This window comes from Triticum urartu, chromosome 5A, assembly GCF_056163025.1.
Source record: "Triticum urartu cultivar PI428250 chromosome 5A, HENAU_Tu73, whole genome shotgun sequence".
In the NCBI taxonomy this organism is placed as follows: Eukaryota; Viridiplantae; Streptophyta; class Magnoliopsida; order Poales; family Poaceae; genus Triticum; species Triticum urartu.
The window spans coordinates 66,528,980-66,537,306 of record NC_141877.1 but is presented as its reverse complement, the minus strand read 5'-3'; positions in this window follow the sequence as shown (position 1 = coordinate 66,537,306).

Sequence of the window (8,327 nt, the reverse complement as noted above, 5' to 3'; positions counted from 1 at the left end):
GTAATGCTATTTATGTACTTTGATTGACGTGGCGAGTGTAAGCCAACTATGTATCTCCCCTTTTATTATCTATATATTACATGGGATGTTGTGAAGATTGCCTAACTTGCGATATTGCTTTCAATGCGGTTATGCCTCTAAGTCGTGCCTCGGCACGTGGGAGATATAGCCGCATCGAGGGCGTTACAAGTTGGTAATCAGAGCCTTCCCCAACCTTAGGAGCCCCCATTGCTTGATCGTTTTTAGCAGCCGTTGTTGAGTCTAGAAAAATTGTTTTGAGTCATTTAGGAATTATATATCGGAGAGTTTAGGAATTCTTTTTACTCCCCAGTCTCCTCATCGCTCTGGTAAGGCATCCTGACGTAGAGTTTTGACTCTTCTCTTCTCAAATTTCACTAAAAAAAATTTGGATCACGCGGGTATTTTGGAATCGTTCCGATGGTTTTGTGACGAGAACATTGTTCTTGGTGCCTCCTGTCTTTAGGGGTTGTGGCAGTGTCCCGGGGAGTTGAGCTCTGAGGTGTTGTCGTCACAATTTTATCGTTGCAGTTCTGGAATACCTGAGTTTAGTATGCCAACATTGAAAATCTCTTTTATGCAGTTCGTTGGTGAGATAACCTCGACGCCACCCAGTACTGGGGCGAGAGTTCGGGAGTATCGCCATAACTTGTATAACGGATGCTTTTCGAAGGTTGAGGTAGATGGTTTCCGAAGTTTTTCTCGGTTATGTTTTGAAGGATGGATACAGCTGGATGTAGGATTTGCTAGATTTGGGTGAGATATTATGCTTCCCCTGTATCCCCAACACCTGATTGCATAACCGGAAAGGTTCGGGAGTTTCATAGGTGGGAATTATTGTAGCTCTAGTTCTTCTTCCATAGATATTTGGTTTGAGATTGGGATTTCTTACCGAGTATTCGTTCTTGATCCGTACCTTGTTGATTTATTTCTCTACCTAAATTCTAAGTGGCTTCTCAATTTATGGATATGTGACCATTTCAAGTGGAATGCATTCGTTCATTTTGTTCGGATGTGAAGACTATATGTTGCAATTTCAACCCGTTTGATTCAGCTTCATTTTATCTGGCAATGTGCTAACGGTTGTCACCCTCTTCAGGATGGCTCCCGCTAAGAGCAGCAATCAAAGTCAGAATCAGAATCAAGATCCGCCACCACCTCCACCTCCTCCAGAGGCATGGCAAGCTGTGATGGCCGCAACCAATGCAAACACACAGTTGATCATGCAAATTCTTCAAGAGCGCAATCAAGCGAACCAAGGCAACCAAGGCAACAATCAGAATCACTTTGCTACACTCAACCAGTTCCTTGCTAACGGGCCAAAGACTTTCAGCAATTGTGTTGAGGCAACTGATGCTGACGATTGGCTCGTGGACTTGTGCAAGCATTTCGAGTGCAGTAACATCTGGCTTGAGGACTTTGTCAAGTTCGCTTCCTTCCAACTCAAAGACCAAGCTGCAGAATGGTTCCAGCAGTACAAGGATTCCAGAGGAGGCCATGTGATTACCTGGGGTGAATTCCATCAAGACTTCAAAGCTCATCATATTCCTCAGATCGTGGTTGAAAGCAAGCGTGAGGAATTCCGCAACCTGAAGCAAGGCTCTTTGTCTGTCTATGACTACAACAAGTTGTTCCAAAAGCTCGCCCGCTTTGCTAAGCAGGACGTCCCTGACGAGAAGAGCATGATATACCAGTTCAGGGGTGGTCTCAGAGAAGAAATTCAGCTAGCTCTTGTTCTCTTTGAGCCCTTGAGGTACGATGAGTTCTACAACATGGCATTGAAGCAAGAGGCCTCTCAACTGAGGTGTGATGCTTCCAAGAAGCGAGTCAGAGACACTACTCCTTCTTCCTCTACTCAAGTGGCCAAGCAGCAGAAGTATTGGCTTCCTCCTCCTCCGTTCCGTCAGCCGTATCAGAAGAGCAAAGGTGGCAGTGGATCTTCCCACCCACCCAACCCTGGCTTTCAGAACAAGACTTCGTCTCAAGCTCTAAGATCGAGTGCTCCGTATCACCGTCCTCTTTCAGAGGTCACGTGCAACAAGTGCCAACAGAAGGGTCACTATGCCAACAAGTGCTTCAATCAGAGGCGCCTCCCTCCTCCTCCTCCTCCTCCTCCTGTGAGATTGGCAAGTACAGCTGTGGTCAAGCATAACCCCAAGCACGCCAAGGTCAATTTGATGAATGCAGCTCAGGCAAAGGACTCGTCAGATGTCATCATGGGTAACCTTCTTGTTAATGATATTCCAGCTAAAGTTCTTTTTGACACTGGTGCATCACATTGTTTCATCTCAAGACCGTTTACATCTAGGCATGAATTTACTTCGCAAGTTTTGCCTAGTCCGTTAGCAGTTGTCTCTCCCGGTAAGCGCATGCATGCTGACTCCATCGTTCCGGATGTTACTATCACCTTGGGTGACTACAAGTTTCTAGCTTCTCCAACGTTTCTTGGTGACTCGGATATTGATCTTATTCTCGGAATGGATTGGCTTTCTAAGCACAAGGCGCATCTTGATTGTGCCGCCAGGCAGATTCAATTGACTCATTCGTCTGAGGATGTAATTGTCTTTGCCGCTCGTGATGATACCATCCGTCTGTTTTCTCTCAATGAGAAGGGTGAACTGGATGCCATCTCGCAAATTCCAGTCGTTTGCGAATATCAAGACGTCTTTCCAGAAGAGCTTCCAGGAATGCCTCCGCACCGGCCAGTTGAATTCGTCATCGATCTTGAGCCTGGCACGGAACCGGTTTGCAAGCGTCCTTACAAGCTTGGACCTGAAGAGTTGAAGGAGCTGAAGAAGTAACTCGATATTCAAGAGAGAATGGGTCTCATCCGACCTAGTTCTTCTCCATGGGGTTGTGGTGTTCTTTTTGTGAAGAAGAAGGATGGAATGGACCGGCTTTGTGTTGATTACCGTCCATTGAACAAGAAGACCATCAAGAACAAATACCCACTTCCCAACATCAACGAGTTATTCGAACAACTCAAGGGTGCCCAAGTATTCTCCAAACTTGATCTCCATATGGGTTATCATTAGATTCGAATCCATGAGCAAGATATTCCCAAGACGGCTTTCAGGACAAGCTTTGGTTCATATGAATACACTGTCATGTCTTTTGGCCTCGTCCACGCTCCTCCGACTTTCTCTCGCATGATGAACTTCATCTTCAACGCCTACACGAATGACTTCGTTTTGGTCTATCTCGACGACATTCTGGTCTTTTCGAAGAACAAGGAAGATCATGCCAAGCACTTGCGTTTGGTACTCGATAAGCTCAGGGAACACAAGTTCTACGCCAAGTTCTCCAAGTGCGAATTTTGGCTCGATGAGGTTCTTTATCTTGGTCATATCATCTCTGCCAAGGGCATTGCGGTGAATCCTGAGAAGGTGTCCACAATTGTGAATTGGGAACCACCTCAGAATGTGAAGCAACTCCGTAGCTTCCTCGGTCTCGCTAGCTACTGTTGAAGATTCGTTGAAAACTTTTCTAAGATTGCGAAGCCTCTCTCAAATCTTCTCCAGAAGCATGTCAAGTATGTTTGGTCTCCGGAGTGTGACATTGCTTTCAACACTTTGAAAGAGAAATTGGTCACTGCTCTAGTTCTGACTCCTCCTGATGAATCCAAACCGTACGAGGTCTTTTGCGATGCCTCTCTCCAAGGTCTTGGTGCAGTGTTGATGCAAGAGAAGAAAGTTGTGGCTTATACCTCTCGCCAGTTGAAGCCCAACGAGAAGAACTACCCCACTCATGACCTTGAGTTGGCGGCAGTTGTGCATGCTCTTTTGACTTGGAGACATCTCTTATTGGGAAGAAAAGTGGACATCTTCACTGACCACAAGAGTCTCAAGTACATCTTCACTCAGCCTAATCTCAACCTCAGGCAGACTCGTTGGGTCGAAATGACTCAAGAGTATAATCCGAGTATCGAGTATACTCCAGGCAAGGCCAATGTGATTGCTGACGCATTGAGCATAAAGGCTTATTGCAACAACCTGATTCTCAAGCCTTATCAACCCAAGCTTTGTGAAGCTTTCCGCAAACTCAATCTGCAAGTTGTTCCTCAAGGTTTCCTCGCCAACCTTCAGGTCTCTCCTACCTTGGAAGACCAGATTCGCCAAGCTCAGCTTCTTGATGCTATGGTGAAAAAGGTGAAGATTGGGATTGCCAAGAGTCAACCCAAGTACAAGTGCTACCGCCTTGATGACAAGGATACTCTCTTCTTCGAGGATCGTATTGTCGTGCCCAAAGGTGACCTTCGTAAAGTGATCATGAACGAGGCTCACAATTCTCTCCTCTCCATCCACCCTGGGAGCACGAAGATGTATCAGGACCTCAAGCAGGCTTATTGGTGGACTCGAATGAAGCGCGAGATTGCTCAGTTCGTGAATGAATGTGATGTCTGCAGAAGAGTGAAGGCAGAACACCAAAGGCCAGCTGGTCTCCTCCAACCTCTTGCCATTCTAGAATGGAAGTTTGACCACATTGAGATGGACTTCGTGACTGGGTTTCCAAAGTCCAAACGTGGCAATGATGATATATTCGTTATCATTAACAAACTCACTAAAGTGGCTCACTTTTTTCCTATCAAAGTGTCAATCACTGCAGCTCAATTGGCGGAGCTCTATACCTCCCGAATTGTCTCGCTGCACGGTATTCCACAGGTGATCTCTTCAGACCGTGGAAGCATCTTTACCTCCAAGTTTTGGGATTCTTTTCAGAAGGCCATGGGCACCAACATCCGCTTCAACACAGCTTTACATCCTCAAACGAGCGGTCAAGTCGAGCGTGTCAACCAGATTCTTGAAGATATGCTCAGGGCTTGTGTGATCTCCTTCGGCATGAAGTGGGAGGATTGTCTTCCTTGTGCTGAATTCTCCTACAACAACAGTTTTCAAGCAAGTTCGGGCAAGGCCCCATTTGAAATTCTGTATGGCAGGAAGTGTTGTACCCCTCTCAACTGGTCTGAAACCGGTGAACGTCAACTTCTGGGAAATGACTTAATCACAGAGGTAGAGGAAATGTGCAAAGTCATTCGAGATAACCTCAAAGCAGCCCAATCCCGCCAGAAGAGCTACTATGATAGTAAGCACCGTGATTTGGCTTTCGAGATCGGAGATCATGTTTACCTCCGCGTCTCTCCTATGAAAGGTACTCGTCACTTCGGTATCAAAGGGAAGCTTGCCCCTAGATACGTGGGACCTTTCAAGATCGTCAGCAAGAGAGGCGATCTCGCCTATCAACTCGAGCTTCCTTCAAACTTTGCAAATGTGCATGACGTGTTCCATGTCTCTCAGCTCCGAAAGTGCTTCAAGACCCCTGACCGCACCGTCAACTTCGAGGACATTAAGCTCCAAGAAGATCTCTCTTATCGTGAGCACCCCGTTGCTATTCTTGAAGAGACTGAACGCAAGACTCGCAACAAGTCAATCAAATTCCTCAAAGTCAAGTGGTCACACCATTCCGACCATGAAGCTACCTGGGAACGCGAGGATCACCTCCGTTCTGAATACCCGGTGTTCTTTTAGTCCTAGATCTCGGGACGAGATCCTTTCGTAGTGGTGGAGTGTTGTAACACCCCGGATATGATTTTTCCTATTATGTACTCCAACTCTTGCCGTTTCTGGCCTTAAGTTACTTTATTTTCTTGGGTTCGGGTTTTTGTCTCCGTGTGTTGTTGTCATTTTCATGCATCTCATATCATGTCATCATGTGCATTCCATTCGCATACGTGTTTGTCTCATGCATCCGAGCATTTTCCCCGTTGTCCGTTTTGCATTCCGGCGCTCCGTTCTCCTCCGGTGGTCATTTCTACCTTTCTTTCGTGTGTGGGGGTTAAACATTTCTGGATTGGACCGAGACTTGTCATGCGGCCTTGATTTACTACTGGTAGACCGCCTGTCAAGTTTCGTACCATTTGGACTTCGTTTGATGCTCCAACGGTTAACCAAGGGACCGAAAAGGCCTCATGTGTGTTGCAGCCCAACACACTCCAATTTGGCCCAAAACCCACCAAAACCCTCTCCATCATCTAGAGCGTTCGATCACGATCGCGTGGCCGAAAACCGCACCTCATTTGGAAGCTCCTAGCTCCTCCTATGTCTATTTGAAGACCCACTCCCGAAAATTTCGGATCTCTCCCCCGAAACCCTAGCCTCCGTCTTCCTCCGCGCGCCGGACAACGTCCGCCGGCGCCGGACGTGTCCGACTTCCACCCCGCCGCCACGTGGCACGCCCCCATTCGCCGCCGCCTCGTGCCCACATCGCCGCCGCTCCGGCCCGGGAGGCCCGGATCGGGCCCCCGAGGCCCATCGCCACCCGCGCCGCCCGGGGTCTTCTTCCCCGCGCTCGGTCCGCCGCACCTTCGCCGCAGCCGCCGCCTTCCCTTCCGCCGGCGCTCGCCTGGCCGCTCACCGGCGCCCGCGCCCGCCGCGCCTACCGAGGCCGGCGCCGCCAACCGCCGCCACCTGCCGTCCGCCGCTCCGGTGGCCGGATCCGTGCCGCCCCGGCCCGCCTCTCCAAGATCCGGCGGCCCCAACCGCCAAGTCCGGCGAAGTCCCCATCTCCGGTGAGTTCCCGGCCAACCTCGAGAGACGTGCCCCGGATCCAGATCTAAGGAGCCATAGGGGTTGACTTTTGCCTCCGTTTTCAACATTTTGATGCAACTTCATCATGTCGTAACTCCGCATCCGTAACTCCGTTTTGGGCATATAGCATATCAAAATGTTATTCTCAGAGAGCACATCATTTCATCTAATTGCATCATTTTCATTTGAGTTCATCTTGATGCCCGAAATGCTATTGGAAGAGTGCTATTTGAGATAATTGTCAGATCTGCTGCTCCAAATAGACATTTGTCATTTTTGCCATGATTATTGTGTGCATGATATGCCCCTGAGCTCTACATGAGTTTTGTTATATGTTTTTCCATCTATCCAGAGGTGCAACCCATGTATTTTTGTGATGTGTGTGGTGACTAGCACAAACTTTCAAAGTGGTGCATTCGGTAATGCTGATTTCAGGGACTTAGCATTTCCACTAAATCCTTGATCTGTTTATCTCAATATGCCATATGTTCATGTTGTTTCCTAGTGATCCGTGCCTCTTTTGAGGATGATCAGTAAGGATGTTTTGTTAATCTTGTAGTGCTCTATGCAACCATTTCTTTGTTTGCAATTATGGAGCACCCTAGCTTGAGTCAATCGAGCTCTACTTTTGCTATTTCGTGAATCTGGGCAGATTGTCTACTTGTTAGCGATTTTGCCGAGGATGTTGTAGTTGATCCGTGCATGCTATGTTTTTGTTCTTGCCATGTCTAGCCCGTATAATGTGTATTCTTGATGGGTGTATGCTTAGATTTTCATGAATTGCTCTGTAGTGAGTGCATCGAGCTCGTTAACATGCCTACTTGATATCTGATTTGCATGCTCCAGTTTTTTACTAAGTCTGTGATCTGATTATGTTTTTGCCATGTTCACATGCTTGCAATTATATTTTCTGATCCCTTTTGGCTCAAGGTCACTAAGGTACTTTTGTTAAGCTCTTTGAGTAGCTCCATGCCATGCTTTACTTTGCCATGTTCAGGTCCTGTAGCATATAGTTTTCATGCTCCGAAGTGTGCTACCTGATCTGAATTCTAGACAAGTGTTAATTTCATTCATTCCTTGTCAAATCTTGCATATGCATCACATATCGCATCCCGCATAGCATACCATCTTTGCATCATGTTGTTTGAGCTTTGCACGTGGTTGATTGTGTCCTTGTTGCTTGTCTGTCTTGTTTGGGTAGAGTCGGGAGACGAGTTCGCTAACGAGGAGCCCGTTGAGTTTGCTTTCGAGGATCCAGTCAACTCTGACAACTTTGCAGGCAAGATGATCATACCCTCAAAATCACTACTATCTTTGCTTTGCTAGATGCTCGCTCTTTTGCTATGCCTATGCTACGATGCCTACCACTTGCTTATCATGCCTCCCAAATTGCCATGTCAAACCTCTAACCCACCATGTCCTAGCAAACCATTGATTGGCTATGTTACCGCTTTGCTCAGCCCCTCTTATAGCGTTGCTAGTTGCAGGTGAAGATTGGAGCCCGTTCCTTGTTGGAACATTATTTACTTGTTGGGATATCATTATATTGTCTTGTTATCTTAATGCATCTATATACTTGGTAAAGGGTGGAAGGCTCGGCCTCTCGCCTAGTGTTTTGTTCCACTCTTACCGCCCTAGTTTCCGTCATATCGGTGTTATGTTCCCGGATTTTTGCGTTCCTTACACGGTTGGGTGATAATGGGAACCCCTTGATAGTTCGCCTTG